Source organism: Pantherophis guttatus, chromosome 7, assembly GCF_059756535.1.
Source record: "Pantherophis guttatus breed Tessera chromosome 7, ASM5975653v1, whole genome shotgun sequence".
Classification (NCBI taxonomy): domain Eukaryota; kingdom Metazoa; phylum Chordata; class Lepidosauria; order Squamata; family Colubridae; genus Pantherophis; species Pantherophis guttatus.
In genome coordinates, this window is record NC_142069.1 from 80,640,492 (window position 1) to 80,664,107 (window position 23,616).

Below are 23,616 nucleotides of genomic sequence, written 5' to 3' on the forward strand. Positions count from 1 at the left end.
GGGAATCCATGGAATCACAGGGTCTTTGATTCTTCCTCCAGCCTGGAGAAAGGATGATCCAGCCAGCAACAGTTGAAGAAAGCAGGTGAGTTGCAGGCACCACGTTCATTCCTGTCCAAAGCTGCTACACAGCCTAAGAAGAGAGAGAGAAACCATGTGATAAAAAAGCATCGACCATATTGAGTGATAGAGGAAAAACCCAGATTTGCAGAAACTCAAGCATCTCATAATCCAACCCTTCACACCACCAACCTGCTGCAGCATAATAAAACTGACAACTGTTTGCAACTGTTCCACAACACACATAGCCTCGATGCCCTCTTCGAACATCAAAGTTGCAGTTCAATAGCAGAAAGATCCATTCTTGAAGTGACGAAGATGATCCAAGTATTTAAAAGCATAAATATCAGGATTTACTCTATTTAAGGTCAGAAGATTAGAACAGAGCAACTATAACATTTATATGTAATAATTGAAAGTTGTAGATGGGACAACTGAAGGCACTTGAGATAGAGTGGAAGTTTCATCCATTGTTCATCCTTGGCTAAACGACGGTGGGGGTCAAGACATGACAGCTCCTCTACTGTTAGGTCACCTGCATGGAGAAAAAAGGTGAGACAAACACACCTTTAATGAATCCGTCCCCATTTTCAACCAACCCAATTTTCACTGGAAATTGTAGAAACGCCTACTGGACTTGAAAGAGACAGAAAGAAATCCATTGTATTGTTGCCAAAATGTCTGGCAGAACCATTCCCCGTCTCCCCTTGGGCCCATCAATGCAAGTATTGGCAGCAAGACATCCCATCCAGGGATTCCTAGTCCACCATCAAGTGGAATGAAAGGAAAAAGAACCCTGCCTCTCTGCTCTTTTCTCCCAAGAGGTTTTAAAATGTTGGGGTCCCAAAAACAGTGGGGGACTCAAAGTTTACAATCTTATTTTCATTTTGCTACATACATTGATCCTAGTTTGATGGTCCCACAATAGAGTAGCTGATTCCAGGCAGATGAGAAGCATTGCCAGCTGTGTTCCTCAAAAGTCCTGTGGAACAAAAAAGATCCCTTTGCTTCCTGTTCTCAGGAGTCTCATGGTCAAAACACACACGTGTAATTTAGGGTATGTTCATTAGGCCTTTAAAGCCGTCCTCTACCTCTATGGCTACTCCCAGCTTCTTAAATCCCAGGCTCTTTGAAAGGAGGATGCTTTGGGATGGCATTTCAAGCAAAGGACCCTATAACCTGTTTTGGTTTCTTATCTGCAATTCTGGCCATGGAGCATTACAATTAAAGAGGCCTCTTTGTGAAGAAGTTCCTGCGTGAAGAGAAACAGCTCTTGTGACAACCAAATTCCCATGCTACCTGCTATCCTCAAGAATAATCCCCCATTTAGATTGTTCCCATATATTGGAACATTTCACTGGAGTTCTAATACCTGATTCAGTGAACGTTTGTACAGGTCCAGTTTTCCTGCAAGCTTCCCTGGGACTTTGAAACCCTTACCTTCAAAATAAAAATTAAATGATCCGTTGCTGCAGACTGCTGAAGAAGGCCCCAGAGCATGAAGTCAAAGGCCTCCTCCAGCAATTTCTTCTTTCGCCGAAATAAAAAAACAAAGGTGAAGACTTGTGGAATGTTTTCCCAGGCGTTCCAATACCAGAAAGGAAGTCCCAGAAATGTTGCTGAAGTTGGTACCTCTGAAACATTCTCACCAATTTTCATGGAGGACAGCCACATGAACCCACAGATCTCCAGGAGAGGAGAATCAATGCGTGGGTCCATGGCTGGTGGAACTTCGCTGAGAGATCAAAGAAGAGAAGAGACCTCAGTGCCCATCTTAATGAATTTCCCTCTGGTTTATTTTACTCAAGACAGTAGCAGGCAAAAGAAAGAAAAGGCTGACCTGATCTCATAAATAGCAAGTAATGCAGCTAGTCCTGCTGTGAAGCTGCTATTTTTCTCCATCAGAGCTTGGCAGGGAACAAGAGTGGAGAGAAGCAAGGGAAAGTCAGCCAGACTGCTCCAGCACTCCCCTTTCTATTTTTCCCAGCCTCTTTTGACTTGCTCATTTCCTACAGCAAAGGGAATTAGCCCCAGGTTAAGGACCCTTTGCATAGGCCACATTTTGACAGTCCAGGGGCAGCTTTTCTCTCCCCCCCATCCCTGCTCCTATCTCTGTCCTGCTTTGTTTGCCTCCAATTGCCACCTGCCTCCCTCTTACTTACCAAGACGGCAAGGCTGTAGAGGTCCTTGTTTCTTGGCTTTGGGACTATCCGCTCTGCCTGTTTGCCCACTCTGCTTCAGCTGAAACAGAGTGGCAATGGAAGAAAGGCCTTGAACGAAGCTGCTCTCCTGCTGCAACTGAAAACAGTCAGGCTGTAAGTTGGTGGGGCTGTGGGGCATCTTGACCCCTGGGTCCTCCCTTTCAGAAGGGAAGGTTGAAACCATTTTGGGTCTCTGTTCATTCTGAGGAATATTTTTGCACCCCTCTGAGAATGGGATTCACACTTGGGAGAAAGGCTTAGCTATGGGACCCTTTAATTCCAAGGGGTATCTACTTGTTGGCCTGTTTTCGTTTTCCTCTCATGGACCTCTTCCCATAAACTTTGGCTCTTCCGTTGGTCCCTTATATGGCAGGCAGCCTAGCAAGGTGCATTCTCTTCTTTTGTGATGTCCCTTTTGGTGAAGAGAATATTGTTCTTCATGGTCCTGGCCTTTGTCGTGAAATCTGGGAAAGGAGAGGCAGGTGTTTAACAAAGTTTTAGGTCTCCCCCAGATGAAGACTACCCCCTCCAAAATCAGGCTCCTCTTTGCAGCCCAAGGTTCCCTAGACACAGGAGCTGCAGGAAGAGGGGTGCTTAGTGGGTCAAGAACAGCTTGACCGCTAATCTGTCCCTCTGTGCAGCCTTGTATCTTCAAAGATGCAGATTTGTGTCCTGTATATCCCTGCATCTAGGTGTCCACTCCAAAAGGAAATCCTTCCCTTTCCCTCTCAAGGTCACAGCCCAATCCAAAGCGTCCACTCACCACATCGCTCCGCTTTCTGGACCTCCACATCCACGATAAACCTGACAAGCTTTCTCCCAGAAGCCTTGGTGCTGCCCTCCAGTTGGCAGGTTGGAGAACTTGGAACATCAGCTCCTGAATCCCTCACCTTCTTCCTTTTCCCTCCAAAGCAGGAGAAATACCTGAAAAAAGCCCTAGAAGAGAGAAAAGGGAATGTGAGGAAAGGGACCAACTAAAGCCTACTTTCCATAATCACTTTAATTCAAGAAACTAGAATAGAAAAATGATACTCTTGGCTTGAGCTCATCACTTTTAACCTTAGTTTGGTTTTACATGATGGGATGTGTTCCACAACCATGTGAGTTTCTTAAATTTTTAAAAGATTTTCCTAATTCACAGGTTAAGGCTGCTAAGTTATCCCAACCAATTGGAAAGTACTCAGCTAAGTCTTTTAGTGCCAATAAGGAATTAAAGATAATGTGTTGCTCTGGAACACATTTGTCTCTCCCCCCCTCCCATTCCCCATTCCTAAGAGGACAACAAATGGCTTTTTTTACCATTGGAATGTCCCAATCGTCTGTGAAGTTGGCTACAAGATGGGAAAGTTCTCTAGAGCCAAGCAGGCTTTCTGAAAACCTACTTACATCCTGGAAGCCATCTTCAGTCTGATCACTGACAACTGACAGTTGTGCTGGCTAGATGACAGGCCTCCCTTGGGATCCAATCAAAGCACCTTTCCTACACACGCCAATGCCAGCCCAAGGAACCTACTAACAAATCACCAAAGCTATCTATTTCTTATACTTTGGCACAAAGGCATGGATCTTTGGTTGTAGACAGCCTCTTTATGTGGAAGTGCCACTAAGGTAGCTGACTCAGCAAGACTCACTGATTGGGGGCAGGGAGAAGACAGAACCAGTGGTGAAATTCAAATTTTTTTTACTACCGGTTCTGTGGGCGTGGTGTGGCTTGGTGGACATGGCAGAGAAAGGATCCTGTAAAATCCCCATTCCCTCCCCACTCATGGGGGAAGGATATTGCAAAATCTCCATTCCCACCCCACTCTCGGGCCAGCCAGAGGTAGCATTTGCTGGTTCTCTGAACTACTCAAAATTTCTGCTACCAGTTCTCCAGAACCTGTCAGAACCTGCTGGATTTCACCTCTGCAGAGAACAGACATTCTACCCAATAAAAATATTGTATGGCTTAATGAAGCTGAGCCCCAAATTATAGGACCCTCTTTTAGACAAGTTCCAAAGTTCAGGGATCCTGCTTTTTTCAGAAAGCCAAAGAATCAAGACTTCTTTTTTTCACAAGAGGCCTAGATCTTCCAAGGTAGCCTGTCCTTTAGTACTGAAGCTCTATAAGCTGCCCACTTGAGTGAGTTATCATGACAGCTTTCTTCCAGTTGTTTTTTCTAACTACCCCTTTGGCTCACACCATAGCTGAGTTGCCACCATTCTTTCTAATTGCTATTTTTTCCACATTGGGATAAAATTGTTATTAAATAGTTGGTTGATTTTTTGTAAAAGAATCATTTTCTAGATATTTGAAGGATATCCTTTCTACCTCCTGAGTTTGGGAATTGCTCAGAATCATAATTGGTAATTTGAATCTGGGCTTTGGCAATATTCTTTATTTGAAGTACCCTTTTGGAAAAGAAGCTACTAGCCTTAAAACCTTTCTTCAAGTTATCAATTTGGAAACACCAACTCTCATTCCATTTCTAATTTTTTTGTCCATGATTCTCATTAGTTCACTTCCTCCCCCTCCCCTCCTTTCCCCTCTCATCCCATTTATTCCGATAGAGAGCTAGATTCACATGATGGGTGAGATCCTTTCTCTGCTCCAGTTTAGGGGACTACTATATTCATTTTTAGTAACCTACTTCCCAATTTGCATTGCCTTTGCATTAACCACCTGCAATACATTGCCATTCTCTATTTTCCCTTATTTCTTGGTTAATACAAACCAGAGGTCCCCAAACCCCGGACCACCCCCACTACTGGGCTGGTCCACTGCTTGCATGGGACAATTCCCCTCCTCACTGGGCCATCAAATCATAAAGGTTGGGGACTGCTAATATAAATTACATCAAACAACACCCAATATATTCTTCCCATAAGTCGAAGGATTACCTTGTCAAATCTTCTAAAGATATACTGTATGAAACTTAATTAAAACAAACCACCCTCAAATCTGGTTCTTCATTAATTCTTAGGAAGCATTTCTTGGGTTTATTGAGACCTTATTCATCACTGGGGTCATAGAAATATCACTTCCTTGTAGTAAAATGCAATTAACTAGAAAGTGACCCTGCTTTATATCCTTATCTCTCTTTAGTAATTCTTCCATTAGACATTTAAAGGCCTTTTTCCTTTGTATGATGGCAGGACTGATTTAAAAAAAAAAAACCATAACCACAACAATTTTTCTGTAGTCCATTAGCTTGTTTCACCTAGCTGTTTACAAACGTCAGTTTTTCTCAATGATTTTGGGAACAGAAGATGCCCTGGAATTGATCCAATGCAGATTTATTTATTTTTTTTGCAAAACAGAGATTTTAATTGTAACTTTATGATTGGATATCAGATACCCAAACAAATACAGATTTAAAAAAAAAAATGAAATAGAGAAAAGAACACAGGTTCTTTAGAGAAACAAGTGAAGAAGTTTCTCTATCCAAAGTTTATTCATTCAATTTGTATAGCTATCCATTTCAAAAAGTGACACAGGCGGCAGACAAACCTAAGGTCAATTAAACCAACTGAAAATGGAACACAAAAAGAAACCAACATACATAGCAGCTGACAGATATTCCAATCTGTAGAGGTTCACATAATCAGGGAATGGGGCCTTTCACACATTTGGAACCTCAGCCCCAGGAACACCATCAGCTCTTCAAGGACTTTTGAAAGGCCAACTGGATCTGGGCTATATCCTCCAGAAATTGTGACAGGCTTCCCAGGTAATTCCAGATAGGAAACATGACAATTTAAGCTAATTCTACCATGTTATTAGGCTACATGAAGAGGATCTTGCAAGCCTGAAAGTACAAACTTTCCACCAATACTTCTAAATGCTTGGTCAATCAGGTTGCTTCCTGACCATTTAGTGATCACTTCCTTTTTAAAAAATATATAAAAACTATTTCCCCAAAATTAAGCTCTATGGGCATCCAAAACCCTTCTACTTAAGTACAGATCCCAGTACTACTATTATATAGGGATTACATACTGAAGAAATCACAAGAATGAATTATTTGAATTTTATTTAATCCATGAAACCTTAGAAACAACATAGAAAACATATTCTAATACAATCAATTAGAATAACCTGTAAAAGCTTGGAATTGAGGCACAAAATATAACAAAGAATGCTCTAATTTGCAGACACTATTGAATATTGTTAATAATACATTAAAAGAACTAATAAAAGTTTAAGATTATAGAAATATTGTCTGTCAAATTTGACTTAGTGACTAGTTAATTTATGTTTAACTTTAATTAATTTGGGAACACCTATTACTGAACATTTGAAATATATGCACCTAAATAGACTATCTAATTCAGAGAGCAACAAGCTGCTCCTCCTTTCCATCTTCAAGTATATTATATATTTTTTTACCTATTCTATCACATCTAAGACGTTCATAAGGAAATACATTTGGATAATCAACGTTAACACTATTCTATCTCACTAAAGAACTGTGGGACAATAAAACAGAATTCCAGAAGGAAATACATCTGTGTAATCTATAATATCAGCTTTCAGAAATAAACCCATTAACCACTGAAAGTGCATCACCTCTAAGAAAGTTTTTTACTCAGAGTTGGTTTGGAAAAGGAGAAGATTCAGAAAACAACGAAGAAGTACAGTCTGAGCAAGAAAAAAAGAACAAGAAATGGAAAAAGAAGTGACAACAGAAGATATAATTGTTGAAGAACAATTAGAAAAAGAAAACTCACACCCGAAAATGGGACAGAAGTTTCTTTCCAAGATGGTGATGAAAATATGGAAAGAGTGAAAGAGAAAAAAGAAGAAACAAAAATAATCGAAGTTTCATCAGGAATAAATGAGGATTTTGATTCATTTTGAGTATGAAGCTGATGATGAAGCTCAAAATGCTGAGCAAGATAATTTCCAAGTCAAATTCCAGAAAAGAGAGAAAGTACGATAATAACACGTCTGTAAAGAACAAAAAGTGTAGCTGGGGAAGATGATGTTATAACAAAGAACACACTAATTACTTTCAGGACATCTATTACTGAACATTTTAAATATTATAAGCACTTAAATACACTACCTAATTATAGTAAAAGAACAACAAGCTCCTCCTTGTTTGCATCTTTAAATAAATTGTTTCATTATGCTCTTCTGTCATGTCTAAGAAAGACCACACAGCAGCATATGCAAGCTTTCGTTGTTGAAATTTGAAAAAAATGTATATGTATTGGAATGAAGAAGCTATTTTTGTTGGGACATATTTGAACAGATGTGACTATTTTTTAAACATTTTGATGAGGTCAGTGTGATGAAGAAAAGGCCAGACTTTTTCATTACTCCAACAGAAATGTGGAAGCAAAGAGATCAAATTGAATTTCTAGGGGCAAACTGTTTGGCAGGTTCAACCTATGATCACCACTCTGCCCAGGAAGAAACTTCTCATTGCTGATATGGCCTCTTCTTGCCTTCAGTAGCACTTAATAGTTTCTGATGAGGAGGCAAGCCTTCTGATCCCTTGCTTCTTCCCTCACTGATGGAAGCACCAAACTGGAAAAGGTGCAAAAAATTTCCTTCCACCAAATTGACTGACTGATCTTTGGGTTCCTGGACTCCACTGGGTTCTATATCATTGAAATGAAACAGAAAGGTTGAATTAAATATATGGTAAAAGAAACAACCTTTATAATTTAAAAAGTAATCTATATATCTAAAAACTAAATTCCACTCACTCATCATGAAATCTCCAGAACGGTAAAGCCTACAAACTTGAAATTTGGCACGTATGTTCCTCTTGGCTTTTAGGTGCTTGCTAAGAAAGTATTTTTCGAAATGACCATCAGATCATTAGTATTTCATATACAGTATTATATTCACATGCTCTGATGCTAAGGAACTAGACATTCTACTCCCCCTGCCAACCTGAAAGGAACTCTGTCCCAACTGCCAGTTGCCTCAGTTCAAACTGGCAGAGGTTCCACTCATGAGCGGTTTGGGGCTCCCTACAGTACTAAATGTCACTACCTCAAAATATCTATGACTTCCACCTATGGAACTGTTTCTGAACTCAAGGCAGTGGGAGAGATATTCACTTATGAGTTTCAATCACCGACCACCACTGAGCCAACGGATTGTGAACCAAATTTCTCCTGCATAGTGTCCCAGCCCCAAATCACTTCTTACAGTGACCTCCTCAATTCAGACGAATCTGTTCCTTCTACTGTAACACCAGTTAAAGGGAAAAGTGGGGAAAATGCAGGAAAAGATTTACATAATGTGATTAGGAAAACACGTAAGGGAAGCTGCAAAAAAGTATCGTGGAGAACAGGCAACTACTCGAAGTGGTAGTCTGATGGGATCAGAGGAATTTGGGGTATGAAAACTGTTTCTCCCTGATTGATGCCTGTGAAAATCGTGACTTCGATTATGTGTTTGTATAGAATCTTCACCTGAAGCCTGGTGCCATTGCACAGTTTCAGAGGGGTTAGATTGAGTAACCTTGAGCGCCAACCTTGAGTTAGAGGACATGAGGTGGTAATCCTGGTGGGTTGAGATGTGCAAGAACTCCACAGGGTAATGTACAGCATCCTCAACCTCCCATTACCAAGTCCACAGATTCATACTTCATATGCTCAGTGGACAGCTTCTCCAGCAGAAAGTTGTTGATGCTGTTGGCTGAGTCATTTGTTGGAGTGAGAATAGCTCTTTCCCTCAGCCATGAAACACAATCCACTCCAGTCTGATGAATGTAGGGGTATATTCTGTTAGTCAAGCTGATCAGATCTTTCACAACATTGCAACGGTTACTTGGAATAGTTATTCTTCCCTCCTCTTCCAAAAGCTTGCCATCACCAATATCAAGTAATGTTAGAAAGCTTTTCTGCCCTCAAATCACGTTGAAGGTGGACACGCATGTTAACTCTCAAGGACAGGACTTTGACATTAGGCCATAAAATGGATGACTTGAGACAGACCTTGACTTCATCTGCACGTGTTCCTCATGGCACAACAGGAAACGTCTGTCTGAAGTTAACCAGCCAAGAGCACCATAACTCCACCCATAAGACGGTTGCTGCCCCTAGTGTCCTGGAGCGTCCTGTTTAGAGCCTCAATACCTCCTTTGTGAGTCATGGTGCACTCATCCCACACAATAACTTTGGCTTCTCGAAGCACCTGAGCCATGTCACTCTGCTTAGAGATGTTACAAAGTGCAGACTCAGAATGATTCAGGTTGAGAGATAATTTGAGTCGGAGAAGAAGTGGCTAGGGAAATTTCTGATGTTTCTTCAGGATAGACAGAGAAGAAAGAGATTCTGAGCATCTGAGTGGCCCACTGTTGTTTGATTTATCCCCCTTGCTTCCAGATATGATTCTTCCCTGCTGTTCTGTCCCCCTTCCTCACACAGGCAAACACACAACCAGGCACTCCTGCCAAGATTTTATTAAGCAATCAGACTAGAAACCCTTGGACATAAGAGTTTTGGCAGTAAACTGTGAAATGCCTGCCAAGTCAGTTTTCATTCACAGTCAACAAGTGAGTTTCTCTCAGTCCGATTCAGTAGCAAAAAGTAATCCAGGAAGCAAGAATTGGCCAAGGTCCAATCCAGATTTCAGGTAACGCGATATGACTCGCAGGTTTTTAACTTTGACCGTCACAAAACCTGAAGAGCAATCACACCCACTTTTATTCCTTGTGGGGTGTGGCTCAGTGACTCAGCTCAATCTCTGGTCCTTCCACGCCTCTTTCGTTGCTGCGCACGCTTCTCCCTCCGACACTGCCTGGGATCAAGCCAGGATTCATCATCCTTGCTCTCTATCTGTTGTTGTTCTGATATGCTTTCCTCCTGGCACATCCCAGGCTGTTCCTCTTGGCCTTCGGATGGAACCTGAGGCATTGCCAGAGAGGACGGTCCTGGAGAGGGAGACCTTGTCAGTTCCTCCCCATCACCTTCTGAGTCCTCTTCCTCTGTTAGGACAGGCTCAGGAGTCGGGGTCACAACACTTGCACTTGTTTCTTTGGGGCCCTGGTCTTGTGTGTCCTTGCCTCCCTGGACCGGCCTGGGGTCTGGGTTGGTATGGTATAGGCTGCATGGCCCTGCAGGCCATGGGCTGTGTGGCACTTTCGCTGGCATATGGTGGCATATGGCATCTTTGAACTGGCAAGCTGATCTAGCATGGAAACCCATGCCCCCCAGGCAACGAGGTTGTTTAAAATCATTGTCTCTATGGCTTCCCCTTCTTTCCGGGTATATTTGGTTCACTGCCTCTTCCTCCTCCCAGGCTATGTTGTTCTCAGGGACCTCAGTGGCCCAATCGGGCTCCTGTTGGGTGCGATGTATTCCACTGGTCTTTCAGATGTCGGCGGCAGAATTGTCAGACACTTCTGTGGCTCTGGCTTCCTTGACCACATCTTTGAAAGTGACTCCCCTCTGAATCAGCAGCTTCTGTAGGGTCAGCCCCTCATCCCCAAGATGAGCCTATCTTTCATCATTTCCTCCAGATTGACAAATTCGCACTTGGTTGCAATTTCTTGCAGTTTGGCCCAAAATGACTGATGGTCTCACCCTCTCTTTGCCGCTGGTGGTAAAATTCGTTTCAGCTCACCATTGGCGTTGCATTGTTAACATTCTTTAATTATGAATCTATACATAACCTTTATTAAAATATTGGAAAAGGAACATTTACACATAAACAAAAAAAAAAAGGAAACGGATGGCCTGGAAGCACACTCTGATCGGGTTCAGTCAGAGAAGAAGTGGCTAGTGAAATTTCCAAAGTTTCCTCAGGATGTACAGAGAAAGAGAAAAGAGATTTTTCTTCTGGTTTTTAAATTCAGACATCATTTCCCATATAGCGATGCAGATTTTTTTCTGCATTGGGATAGAATTGTTATTAAATAAATGATTGATTTTACTTAATAATATTAATTCCAAATATTACAGGAATTTCCTTTCTGTGGGTGTATATAAAATACTATCTATTCCACCTAAATTTTTAGGAAAGGTATGGAAGTCCATGAGGTGTGACTTTTATAAAAATTACTGTTAACATTGATAGTCCCTGGTTTAAGGGTGACTATGATTCCAAATTCTGTCATTTCTTTGAATTTGTATGTAAGCCAGAACTCTTCCTGACTGGACTGCCAGTTATTAAATAGAGCCTGAAGACCTTCCTCCCCTCGCACTTCCCCATCCCAGGGCAAAGGGACTGCCAACCACGATGCTCCAGTGGTCTTTTATAGCCCAAGATCAGTAATTATTTTTTTTCCTCCTCGGCACAGTTTTGAACATCAGTTCATGTATGCCTTGTACAACCAATCTCTTCACTCCCAAAGGAAAAACTTTTAAGTCCACCCTCTTTGTTTCTGTGGTCCATCTGAATTTTCTCCTCTTTAATTTTCATTACATAGTTTTGAAACAAATCGTTTTTTCTTTGCTTAATATTTCATGACACATGTACTTGAAGAGTTTGAAATAAAACATTTCATTTTGAAAGAACCATCTTTTTAATTGCCGCAGTTTGACCCAGAATATTTAAATATATATTTTATCCCACATTTTCATTTTTTCCCCCACAGTGAAGTGAAATTATTATTAAATTGTTGGATAATATTTTTTAGTAATATTAAGTTCAGATATCCAAAAGAACACTCTGTGGATATATTTAAAACCTCAGCTAGGAGATATTTGATCTTTCATGTTAAAAAAAGCTTTCCAAGGTTTTTTTAAAAGTTTATTATTTTTATAAATAATTCAAGGAAGCGAACAATCCTCCCTCCTCTTATTTTGCCAATAACAACAGCCCTGTGAGCTGGGTGAGGCTGAGAGAGAGTGACTGGCCCAAAGTCACCCAACAGTTTTCTTTCCTCAGGCAGCACTTGTTCTGTCTTGAGATGAGATACCCATTAAAGTAGCTTTTTCTGGGTCTTCCCTGATTCCTCTAATTCTGCACTTAAATCTTTTGCCCTGATCCTGCATCTCGGCCAGATCCAATCAAATATCAGTTACGGCTTTCTGAGCTTTTGCCAGATGGAGCTCATTTCCCCTCAGAGCATCAGCCCATCGGCTAGCGGTCTGGGCAGGCTCTGAAGCCGGAGGAATCAAGCCTTTCCTCGGCTGATTCTCTTCTTTGGCTGTCCCTGCTGAGCCCTTCCGAGTCCAAGGAGATCATTCAACTCCTTCCTCCTTTAACTCTCCTTAAAGGTCCTTTACCTCATTTGTTCAATCAGGTTGACTTTCTTGCCCTTGTATGAGGCGTTTTCTTCTTTGCTGCTGTAGTCCTAGACTCTTCCCTCTAGGCCTCAATTCCTCAACCATTTCAAAGAGGCCCCTTTTAAGCCTTGTATCTCTTGTTAGCCTCTTCAGTTGGCTACATATTAGTTAAAGGAAAATGGCTCAGCCGAAAAGCTGGGCCAGGAGGAGAGCAAAGGGCTCAGCAGGCCAGAGAAGGGCCCAGAGAGGACATTGGCTTTAAACCCACAAAAGGTTCAGCACTATGGTGACAAAAATGTTCCACATTCTTTTCAGAATCACACATAGACATAGATTGACATCATCTACAAATTATCTTAACAGCAAAATTAAAAATCAAAGTTACATTTTGTTCCACCTCAAACTGTTGGCCAAAACTCCCTCTAGGTTCTGCCTTGTTCTACTTTGTTTTCCAATAAGCAAACGAGTCAGAAAATGATTTAAAAGCCTTTTATTAGAGAATTTTGATAAAGTAGAGACTGTATGAGAAGGGGGAACCCAGTTAAAATGATTTATGTTGACTTTTATATTAACATAACAAATAAGTTCAAATCAAAAGTTGATTAGTTTAAAAATAAGTCATCTGTCCAGTTACGTTACATGAATTAAAACATCCAATAATATGTGAGCATAGCCATAGAAAAGAGTATTGTATTCTCAGTAAAAGAAACATTTGCAAAGGAAAACATCAAAATGTGTCCACGTAAGAAACATTTTCCATTGCACTGCTTAGGCTATTCAAGCATGGGTTTTCTCTTGTCTGCTTGCTAGGGACTGAATGTAGTATTTCTTTAAATCTGTTGTGACCATGCCTCCTTTGCTCTGCTGAGCCTCAGTTGTTTCACGAAGGCGTCATCCACCAACGTGTCCTACAAAGCAAACAGAAACAACCCTCCCTGGGCCAGAACAAACCAGGCAGCCTGACGGATGGGTTGAATTGCCACACATCGCAACAAAAAGGGATGTTCAGGTAAGTCATTGTCCATTTTCCATTGCGCTGCTTAGGAAATTCAAGCGTAGGATATACCCAAGCTCAAATTTAGTGGGAGGGAGGCTGGCTGGGCTCGGGGACCTAGCTGAGTGGACACTCTGTAACACCCTATGCCCAAATGATGCCTCAGCTGAAGCATAGCTATCCAACTTACAATGATTCACAAACGGTGTTAACGACGTCCACATGGCTGCTCTATAAATGTCAACTACTGAGGCCTGAGTGGCCCAGGCTGCAGACGTAGGCACACTCCTTGTAGAGTGGGCCAACACCCTCCCAGGTAAAGGCTTGTCCTTGCTACTGTATGCTAATGAAATACATGCCTTAATCCAGCGAGCTATAGTTGTGGATGAAATTTTCTTCCCCATGGAAGACGGGTGAAAGGATACCAAAAGGGCCTCAGTTTTCTCTTGGCTACATTGCTGGAAACCAGAAAAGGGTCACCCTCAAATTACGACAATAATTGCATCCAGAATTTTGGTCAAATTTAAGAACGTTTTTATAATAGTTGTTAAGTGAATCACATGGTCCTAAAGCAAATTATGTGGTTATGAGTCCAAATCTAGATCATCCAAAGGAAGTTGTTGGATAGAGGGATGCAAATAGAAGAGGTGGAATGCTGTAGTCCGTTTCAGCACTTTATTTCCAGCCGCGATCCGGAACGAGGCCAGCAGGCTGCCGGAGCTTTTTTTTTTTTTAAACAGCTCCGGCAGTCTTGCCGGCCACTGACAGCGGTATATTTTTCCCGCCACTAGATTAGCCAATCAACGGTGGGCATGCAAATGAATACTCCTTATGTCCGTACGTAACAGCCCTCCCCTCCTAGATAGAACACAACCAATCATTTGTAATTAGGCAATGTAATCACGCAGCTTCAGGGCGCGATCGGACCTGCGTAGTTCACTTGTTTCAGAAGTGGTAGCCTGTACAATCAAGCCTGCTGCCGCTCCTGAGTCCTCAGAAGGAACCTCCTGGAACACTCCTATGGGCGTGGAGGACTCCGCTCTGGCCTCTCCTTTGGTTCCTGGAGCTCGCCGCTGGACTCCCGGATCCTCAGATAAGTGTTTGCGGTCCTTTCTCGGGGTTGAATCTAGAGTTTCTGTGTTCTTTGGAGCTAGGGACAGTTTTTTATTGTGCTGATTCCCTCTTGCTGTTTTGTATGCTCCTTAGGGTGGAGGCTCACTTAGTTGCCTCCCGGGATTCTGGTCTTGTTGGATGGCAGATTTTTCAGGTTGCTTAACCAGGTCTCCCCTAATCTATTTCAGAGTTGGTCAGTATGCCTACTCCATACCCTGCCATCCTCAAGTTCCACCTGGTATGACTTTGACCCTGTTATGGCTATTACCCTTGCTTGTACCCAAGTGGGGTGGCCTGTGTAATTATGGGCAAACACCAAATCCCCTTCTTCGAACTCCCTGAGCTGTTGGGTTGAGTCCAGGGGTATCTCCGGATGGCAATGAGGGTGCAACTGGTCCAACCTTAGTCTCCAGCCCATTAATAGCTCGGCCAGACTTTTATTAGTGGTTGCGCTGGGGCAATATGTTGGGCTAAGGGGAATTTGTCGATCTTTTCCTACCAGTTACCGGGGCCCATTCTGATGAGTGCCTCTTTGGTCAGACTCACCATTCGTTCTACCTGACCATTACTAGCCGGATTGAATGGGGCAACCAGGGCATGTCTGATTCCTTGCTCTGCTAGGAATGACTTGATTGTTTTTGCAGTTAACTGTGGTCCGTTGTCAGAGACAAGGATGTCCGGTAATCCATGGGTTGCAAGCAATTTTCTTAATGCCCTTATCGTTGCTTCTGTGGTCAGGTTGGGCAGGTCCTAAGCCATGGAGCGCTTTAAAGGTGGTAACCAAAACCTTGAAGCGCACCCGGAAGACCACCGGGAGCCAGTGCAGCTCACGCAGGAGAGGTGTTACATGGGAGCTCCATGTTGCTCCCATAACCACCCGCGCGGCCGCACTCTGCGCCAGTTGGAGCCTCCGAGTGCACCTCAAGGGGAGCCCCATGTAGAGAGCGTTACAATAGTCCAGACGAGAGGTGACGAAGGCATGAGTCTTGTGTGTAGGGAGTTCCGATCTAGAAAAGGACGCAACTGGCGGATCAGGCGAACCTGATGAAAAATCCTCCCGGTCACGGCCGTCAAGTGCTCTTCTAAAGACAGCCGTGAATCCAGGAGGACGCCCAAGTTGCGAGCCCTTTCCGTGGGGGCCAATGATTCACCCCCAATAGTCAGCGATGGCACTAGCTGACTATATCGGGACGTCGGAAACCACAGCCACTCAGTCTTGGATGGGTTGAGCCTGAGCCTGTTCCTCCCCATCCAGATCTGTACGGCCTCCAGGCACCGGGACATCACCTCAAGGGCATCGTTGGGGTGGTCCGGGGTGGAGATGTACAGCTGGGTGTCGTCAGCGTACTGATGGTACTTCACCCCGAAACCACGGATGATCTCGCCCAGCGGCTTTACATAAATGTTGAACAAAAGAGGCAAGAGGACCGATCCCTGCGGCACCCCACATATGAGGGGCCTCGGGGTCGACCTCTGCCCCCCTGTCAACACAGACTGTGACCGGTCAGAGAGAAAGGAGGAGAACCACCGTAGTACGGTGCCTCCCACCCTCAACTCTTCCAACCGGTGCAGCATGATACCATGGTTGATGGTATCAAAAGCCGCTGAGAGATCTGACAGGACCAAGACAGAGGAGCAACCCCTGTCCCGAGCCCTCCATTAGAAATGTTTGTTCCTCCATCAGCCCCTCAAAGTCAATATGTGTCCGTGACCATGGACCCTTAGGGATTTCACACTCCCTGATGGGTGCCCAGGGTGGAGCTGGCTGGCATGGCATGCAAGTCGCTACCCATTCTGTAATGTCTCTGTCCAAGTTTGGCCACCAAATATTGCTCCAGGCCAGCACCTTCATTTGTACAATCCCCAGGTGGCCCACATGTAATGTTTCCAGGACTTGTTTCCTTAACCCCTGTGGCACAATCACTCTCTCCTCCAGTAACAGGCACCCCTTTAGTGCTGACAATTCTAATCGTTTAGTTTGGAATGTTCTGAACTCTTCCCCCAGTTTCTCTTGCGGCCATCCCCTCAACAACCAATTTAAAACTTTGGACAACAATTTATCCTTCCTTGTGTACTCTGCTATTCTGTTGGCGGTGACTGGGCTGTTAAGTCCAATGTCTGTAAGTAGTACTTGTGTGGCTGCAGCTGGATCCTCGACAAGTTTTGGCAGGGAGCACCTACTGAGGACATCGGCGTTGGTAATGTACTTTTCCGGTCTGTGCACCAGCTTGTAGTCATACCCTGTCAGGAAAATCGCCCACTTGACCATCCTGGGAGACATGTAGTCCGGTGTTTGTCAGTCTCCAGCCATGAGACCCAACAGTGGCTTATGTGTGGAGAAGTCAAGCCTTTCCTCGGCTGATTCCCTTCTTTGGCCGTCCCTGCCAAATCCCTCCCTTCCGAATCCAAGGAGATGATTCATCCCCTTCCTCCTTTAACTCTCCTTGAAGGTCCTTCACCTGATTTAAATCAAGTCCACTTTGAGATTCAGTCAGTTTTCTTGCCCTCGGATGAGGTGTTTTCTTCTTTACTGCTGAGGTCCTGGACTTTTCCTTGGCCATTTCAAAGATGGACCCCTTTTAGGCCTTGTTTCTCTTGTTAGCCTTGCCAGCTGGCTACATATTAGTTAAAGGAAAATGGCTCAGCCCAAAAGCTGGGTCAGAGAGGGAGCAAAGGTCTCTGCAGGCCAGGGAAGGACCCAGAAAGGAGATTGGCTTTAAACCCACAAATGGTTCAGCACTGTGGTGACAAAAATGTTCCACACTCTTTTCAGAATCATATACAGACACAGATTGACTGTGGGTCTAATTTATTTATTATAAAGTGTCCAGATCCTGCCTGGGCCTGGAGGAGCCCATTAGAAGCAAACATTGGGTGGAAAAGCTCTTTGCTGTCCTGTATGATGCTACTTTTTTTACCCTCTTGAAAAGTATGAGGGGAAAGGGCCCATCAGACATGAGGTGTTATGTCCTTATAAGGACATCCGCCGGGGGATTGGTCACTTCCACAGGCGGGAAGTTTGAACAGCTGTCATTGGCCGGCTGGCTGGCCCGAGCAGTATATAAGGAGGCTTGGGAGCCACTGCTGGCAATCTGTTTTTCACCATTCTAATAAAGTGCTGAACGGACCAGAGCTGAGTCACGTTTCTTTCCAGAGCCGATCTAACATGAGGGCTTCTTCCTTTCGCCTGAGAACGGTTAGCCCCAAAGCTTCTTCTTCCATGACAGCCTGCTGTATCTAAGAGAGACAAGGACTCTTTCCTGACTGGCCTCTAATGGTCACCTGGATTTTTCTAGCCCAGAGGTGGTGGGCTTAGGAGATGAAGAGAGGACTTAAAGTCCTTCTTGTAAGCTCTTCACCTTCCTTGGCGCCTTTTAGGCTACTTTGCTCCCTGAATTTCTTCCGGTTGTTCAGATGCAACTGGCTGATCAAAATTGCAGTTTGTAGTTTGTGAACCGTATATATTACCAGTGCAATATAACATGGTAGTAATACTTCAAGAGATCTTGATATTATATGTTTGTTGTTCAGAAGTTGGACCACATTGCTGGCTCAGATTTCATTGGGGGTTCACTAGGATAACTAGATCTATCTCACAATTACTTCTGTTGGGCTAGATACACCTATTCTACACTTGTGCATTTGGTTTTTCTTGCTTAACAGTAAGACTTCACTTTTCTCACCATTGAATTTTATTTTGTTGGATAGGGCCCAATACTCAAGTCTATCAAGATCCTTCTGGATCTTGACCCTATCTTTTAAAGCTTTGACTATTACCCCTAGCTTGGTATTGTCTGCCAATTTTATGAGTTCCCCCTTTATCCCCTCATCTAATTCATTTATGAAGATGTGGAAGAGTAGTGGGCCAAAGAAAGAATCTTGAGGGACCTCTATGCATGTTTCCCTCCATGTAGAGGCAGTTCCATTAAGGATTTGGTGCTGGGTATGGCAGTTCAGCCAGGTCAGCCAATTGCGAATCCATCTGACTGTCATTAAGCAGGTCATCATGGACCTTGACCAATTTTGTTGTGATTGTCATTAAGTGAATGTGGCAGTCAAGAAACAAATACCATGGTCATTAAGCAAGTCCATTTTTTGCTGGACCATGAATGTGGGGGGAGGGGAGCAGTCATCAGAACTTTGAATCTGGGTGATAGGTAGCTCTGGGCTCCATTGTACCTTTGATGGTTACTAAGTGACCAGTAATAAGTTCAGAACTATCTCAAAGAATTCATGTTGTGTTTACGACATAGATGGCTCCTTCCAGGTGCACACTTTTCTATATTAAAAAATTGCTTTAAACATAGCAATCAATTTACAATAAAAGAGCACAATACTGCTAAGCAAGACAGTTGTTAAATGAGTCATGTCCCATTTCATGACCCACTTGTTGTTCAGTGAGTCATAAATTGTTAAGTGATTAATGTGGTTGTTAAGCAAATCTGGCTTTCTCCATTGATTTTGCTTCACAGAAGCCAGCTGGGAAGATTGCATGACTCTGGGATAGTGCAATTGTCATAAATATGAGCCAGTTGTCAAGTGTCTGAATTTTGATCATGTGACCATGAGATGCTGGAAAAGCAGTTAGAGGTCACTCTTTTCAGTGCTGTTGTAACTTCAAGTGGCCACTAAACAAACCGCTGTACATTGAGGACACCTGAAGGTGGAGGGCTGGATGGTACATCATGGTCTTCCTATTGCAAGGAAGAATCTGGCCTTTGGACATAACTTCCCTGTTGAACTCATCTGGATGAAGAAGGCAGTTGGTTCTCTTGACTTTGCTCCTTGAAGGCATCTGGTGATAATCTGGTGCCAAAGAGAAGAACTTCTGTTGGGCCGTCATTCTTCACTGCTTCCAAGCATCTATTTTTCCTCTTTCCAAGTTCATTCTCTAGGAGGAAATCTACTAGAGCTCAGCTAGACCATTTTTACAAGCCCATTTTGTTCCACCTCAACCTGTTGGCCAAAACTGGCTCTAGGCTTTTCCTCATTCTACATCCTTTTCCAATGAGGAAACAAGTCAGAAAATACTTTTAAAACATTTTATTAGAGGACTTTGATAAAGTGGGGGCTCCCTATGAGAAGGGGGAATCTGGCTAAAATGATTTACATTGACTTTTATATTAGCACAACAAATAACTTTAAAGCAAAAGTTGATTGGTTTAAAAATAGTCATCTGCCAAATTACATCATAGGAATTAAAGTATCCAGTAATATGTGAGCATAGCCATAGAAAAGAGCATTGTATTCTCAGTAAAAGAAACATTTGCAAAGGAAAAACATCAAAATGTGTCTGGGGAAGAGACATTTTCTGCGCTTCCCAAGGTTGAGCTAGAATCTTTGTTTTGCTCATGGAAGCTTGAGAACAGCCAAAAATGAAACTGTTATCTGCAGTGTATCAAATGCTCTGGTTTTTGAAAGTGAGCCATTTTCTAGAAAGTTAAGGCTTATGGGAAATTATTAGTCATACAAGCAAATTTAACATACAAAAACACACTCCCCAAGTGTAGCTGGTGCAATAGTACTACAAAAAACATATTTCAGCTATTATAAAGTCCATTCTCTGTGAGCCTTCAAAGCAAAAGTCCAAAAAAGTTTCCAAGTTGAAACAAAATTAACTGTTTTCTTTTATTTAATCCAAGCAGTCAATTTAGTTTAATCCAAGCAGTCAACTCTATCAACTTTTGCAGCCATTCGTCCATTGTGGGAATGAAAGTAGCCTTCCATTTTGTGTATATTCTTTCTCTGTCAGCATATATAACATCAAAGTTGCATTTCTTTCAAGGTCTTTATCCATTAAGCCTACAAGAAAAGTCTCTGAATGTATGTTTATATTTACTTTTAAGAACCTTGTCATTAAGAGGTGAATCCTAACACTGCTTTGCTTTGTCCCACGTCTACCATAAATGCTATAAAGTTGCTTCTTTACACTTCCAACAGAAGTCACAGTTCCTCCAAACTTAGATCGCCTGTGTGGGAAAAAAAGGTGAGACAAATGAAGGAAAAAAGGTGGCAAATAGGAAGCCTAGGCTTACGAACAAAATGAGAACATCTGAAGGCTACAGAGATGTTGGAGTTTCATCTCTTGGCTACATTGGTGGAAACCACAAAAGGGTCACCTCAAATGACAACAATAATTGAGTTCAGAATATTGGTCAGTTTTAAGATCATTTTTATAATTGTGGTTAACTGAATCACATGGTCCTAAAACAAATAATGTGCTTGTGAATTATTTATTTAGAATGCCCAGGAAACAACAAAAGGTATTGCAAAATGTGATCGCATCACCACAGTAAATGCTCATAAATATGGACTGGTTGCCAAGCACCCAAAATGAGATCATAGGCCTTCAGGGTGCTGCGGCAGTTTTAATTTAACTTATGATGATCAGTCATAGTACCTTCATTTATTACTTTATCAGTAATAAAGTTACCTTCATTAATAAAATCCTGATTTTCAGGCTGCCCAAATTTCAGGGGAGATTTCTGGACTTCAGTGAGCTGGAAGAGACAGAAAGAATTACATTGTACTGTTGCCAAAGTGTCTTGCAGGGTCACTCCCCATCCTCCTTCGGCCCATTGACCCACGTATTAGCAGCAAGACATCCTATCCAGGGATTTTCTAACCCACCATCAAGTGGAACAAAAGGAAAAATAAACCCTGCCTCCCTGCCCTTTTCTCCCAAGAGAGAGGTTCCTTGAAGAGCCAAATGGAATCAGGAGAACTTGTGGGGAGTCAACATAGACACAGGAGCTGAAGGAGGAGGGGTGCTTAGTAGGACAGGAACAGCTTGGCCTCTGTGCAACCTTGTATCTTCAAAGATGCAGTGTGTGTTACAGGTTTCCTTAACCCCTGCTATGCCATAGACAAGGCGTGTTAGGCATTCATATCTAACAGTGTGTCCTGCATATCCCTGCATCTAGGTGTCTGCTCCTAAAGGAAATCCTTCCCTTTCCCTCTCAGGGTCGCAGCCCAATCCAAAGTGTCCACTCACCACATTGCTCCACTTTTTCCAGCAGCACATCCACCACATATCTGACTCTCCCAGGAGCCTTGGTGGTCTCCTCCGGTGTGGAAACGGGAGATTGGTCCTTCTCCTCCTTTCGTTTGCCTCTAAAACAGGCAAAAACATTGAAGAATGCCCTAGAAGAGAGAGAGAGGAATGTAAGGAAAGGGGCCAGCTAAAGCCTAGTTTCCATAATTACTTTGATTCAGGAAATTAGAATGGAAAAATGATACTTCTGGCTTGAGCTCATCACTTTTAACCTTGATTTGGTTTTATATAACTGGATATGTTCCACAACCATGTGAGTTTATCAAATTTTAAAAAGGTTTTCCTAATTCACAGGTTAAGGCTGCTAATCAATTCAAATCAATTGGAAAGTACTCAACCAAGTCTTTTAGCACCAATAAGGAATTCAAGATAACGTTCTTCTGCAACACATTTGCCTCTCGCCCTTTCCCCTTTTCTAGGAGGACAACAAATTGCTGTTCTCCCCTCTTCTATGGAATATCTTCGTTCTCTGAGAAACTGGCTACAAAATGGGGAAGGTTCCCCAGAACCCAGCAGCCTTTAAAAATACCTACTTACATCTTATAAGCTATCTTCACTCTGATCAACAACAACTGACAGAAACTGATAGTTGATCTAGAAGGATGACATCACAAAGCCATTAGCATTCCCAAGGATATGACAGGCCTCCTTTGGGATCCTACCAAAGCTCACCTACTCCCAGGTCTCGGTTGCCGGATTGAATGGTGCAAACATTGGCAGTGCCATCCTTACAAGGACAGGCTGTTTGTGTTTTCGTTGAGATTGCCCTTAATGCGACAATTTTCATTTTGCTTCTAAACTGCCAGCGACGTCTCGTCGCCCGTGACTAGAGGCAGCGCTTGGCTCAATGTGCCTCAGCTCTAATTTGTGACTTTCCCTGTTACCTCAGCTCCAATCCCACCTTCGTCGCCAGTGCTCTGTAGGGAAAACAAGGGGGGACCAAGAACTGAGGCGACACAGGAATGCAGACTTCACAAGCCTTTATTGGCTTAACAATTAACAGCAACTCAGGAACTGGCAACAACAGGGCAACTCAGGAACTGGCAACAACTTCTCTGTCTGACAGCTCTTTATATATAGCAGCTGTCAGACGCTATAGCCAATGGTGGGGCTTTATTCTCCCGCTGAGGAAACTCCGTGATTTATCCAATAGAGGAAACATCTGCATCACTACGGTGGGCATCAAAGGATGCAACACAAAGGCCCTGGAGTTTCTAAGGAGATTCCAAGCCTCCTTGCCTTTAACCATGATGTGATTGTGAGTGATCACCTGTTCTAGCATTTCTGCCTCCCAGCAAAACCAGGCCAATGCTTTTGGGAAGCCACCCCCTAAAATAATAAAAATAGCCCATTTTCCCTCTTGCTGCCAAGGAGGACTAGCTCCTTGGATGCAAACTGTCTCTGAATGTAGAAGCTCCATTCAGCTAGCTCCTTGAACCAGACTGACTGATGCATCCCCTGCTATTAAGATGATTTTTGGAAGGCCATTCTCTGTGGGTGTCCCATCATCCCTGCTTCTTGGGTCAGTCAGCTCGCACCATTGTTTCTTCTTATGGAAAGACACTGTTCTTGTTCCGCTACCACAGCACTGAGATGTTTTTATAATATGAGAATTTATATTTTTGTATACCACTATTCAGTCAGCTTATGATTCTCAGACCTTTAAGCGAATCGTGGTATAAATTTGCCCTTGTGAATTTACAATCCCTGGCAAGGGATGGTTGAGGTTTCCCCAAAGGTCCCATGGAAGGCAAAACCTCAAGGAAGGCAGGGCAGTCAGAGGAGCTTCAGAAGGAAGGAAGGGGTTCTTAGTGGATTTGAAAAGTTTGGTCTGGGCTCTGCCTCTGCTCCATTTTGAATTTGGGAGAAGAAAAAGATTTCTATGAAGGAACCCAGTCCTAAAGATCTTCCTCCCCTCTCACTTCCCCATCCCAGGGCAAAGGACCTGCCAACCACGATGCTCCAGGGGTCTTTTGTAGCCCAATATCAATAATTATTTTTTCCTCCTCTGGACAATT

The 23,616-nt window shown here is 43.1% G+C and overlaps 2 long non-coding RNA genes across 2 annotated transcripts in view; one reads left to right on the forward strand and one right to left on the reverse strand.

Moving 5' to 3' along the window:
- LOC117678871 (uncharacterized) overlaps positions 1–1,614 on the forward strand; it is a 6,771-nt gene extending 5,157 nt beyond the window's left edge. The window contains exon 4 of the long non-coding RNA XR_004595169.3: positions 1–1,614. This is a non-coding gene — a long non-coding RNA (uncharacterized LOC117678871).
- LOC148112945 (uncharacterized) lies at positions 467–23,119 on the reverse strand. Its single transcript, XR_015728780.1, has 3 exons — positions 1,152–23,119; positions 959–1,042; positions 467–595 (listed from the first exon to the last, which is right to left on the reverse strand). It is a non-coding gene; the product is annotated as an uncharacterized LOC148112945 (long non-coding RNA).
- Positions 23,120–23,616: the final 497 nt, after the last annotated feature.